This window comes from Echinops telfairi, unplaced genomic scaffold (genome assembly GCF_000313985.2).
Source record: "Echinops telfairi isolate 266 unplaced genomic scaffold, ASM31398v2 ScPeMD7_2;HRSCAF=8, whole genome shotgun sequence".
NCBI lineage: Eukaryota > Metazoa > Chordata > Mammalia > Afrosoricida > Tenrecidae > Echinops > Echinops telfairi.
Window position 1 is genome coordinate 78,536,107 of NW_022103898.1, and position 1,224 is coordinate 78,537,330.

The 1,224-nt window shown below is 32.6% G+C and overlaps 1 protein-coding gene across 1 annotated transcript in view; it reads left to right on the plus strand.

Moving 5' to 3' along the window:
• The first annotated feature begins 428 nt into the window (after positions 1-428).
• LOC101644549 (olfactory receptor 6C68-like) overlaps positions 429-1,224 on the plus strand; it is a 3,127-nt gene continuing 2,331 nt past the window's right edge. Inside the window, exon 1 of the mRNA XM_004700854.2 lies at positions 429-450. The gene's annotated coding sequence lies outside the window, so the exon portion shown is untranslated. The remainder of the gene's footprint in view (positions 451-1,224) is intronic.

Below are 1,224 nucleotides of genomic sequence, written 5' to 3' on the forward strand. Positions count from 1 at the left end.
ACCACATATTGGGAATGAAAATATCAAATTGATCATTATTATCACAGGATGCTTAAGAGCTGAGCATGGATCCATGGGTAAGAGTGGCCAGAAGTCCATGTACAACCCTCTACAGATGAAATCTGTTTCATCTTTTTAACTCTTGGACCATTGAAGACAAGTAATCATTATGGATTTCTCAAAAAGTAAGTACATGTATGTGATTTCCATTCTTTTTTCATTAAAAGCCTTATATGATGATTTTCTCTAGGAAGAAGCTTAGTTCATGTTTACTGAAATGTTGAAATGTTAGCAGTCCATTACACTGTAGTTAAAAATAAAAACAATAAACGATAGTGTTTGCTTTGAATTAATGGAAAGCATTTACAAGATGGGATTGATACATTAGCAAAAGTAGATCACCTAAAGCTAAAGGAAGACTTTCTAGAATCAGTCTTAATGAATATTGTCTGATGATTAATTTGGATGCCTGCACTTTAAAAATATTCAGTTCTCTAAACACAAACAGATCTCAACAAATCATAGACAATTGCAAGTAACTTGTTAAAATATATTTAGAAGCAAGAACATGGCTAAAGTTTGGTTGTCACTTAGACACCAATACTAAGGGACTCTTGATTAAGGAACAATGTAAGCGACTGTGAATGTAATCATTTTCTACACATCATATCAAGTCTCTTGACCATTTAAATAAACTATTGAATTATTTATTCATTCACTAGTCATTCAATCAATCCATTTTTCTAGGGTGATTTTAATAGCCTTGGAATAGTGGTGGCTTTTCCTTAAGTCATAAGTTTTGTCTGCCTTCTCTCCCTAATGGACAATGCAAATTCTGGAGATTCACTAGAAAAATGAATAGATGGTGGGGGAAAGGCTTCTTTTTATCTCTCAAGAAAGAAGTGTTAAGGTAATAAAAAAAGTACTCAGAGAGTTTTTATAAAACAAACATATCAAAATGTAAAAATACTATTTATTGGCATACCCTCCATTTGAAAATGTTTTTTTTTTTATTTTCCTTCCATCTCTCTACCCCTTTCTCAAAGAATTCTGCCCTCTTCAATATATACTATTTTGAAACAGCAGGTTTCCTATTCTCTAGGGATTTAAACCATGATCTTTTAAAATGTTCTTTCAATTTTGGATTGAAATGAAGTCTGAAGGGCCAAACCTGGTCTGGACATTAGAAGGCATTTGGTTTTCCAGTGAAACTCTTGCTAGCCT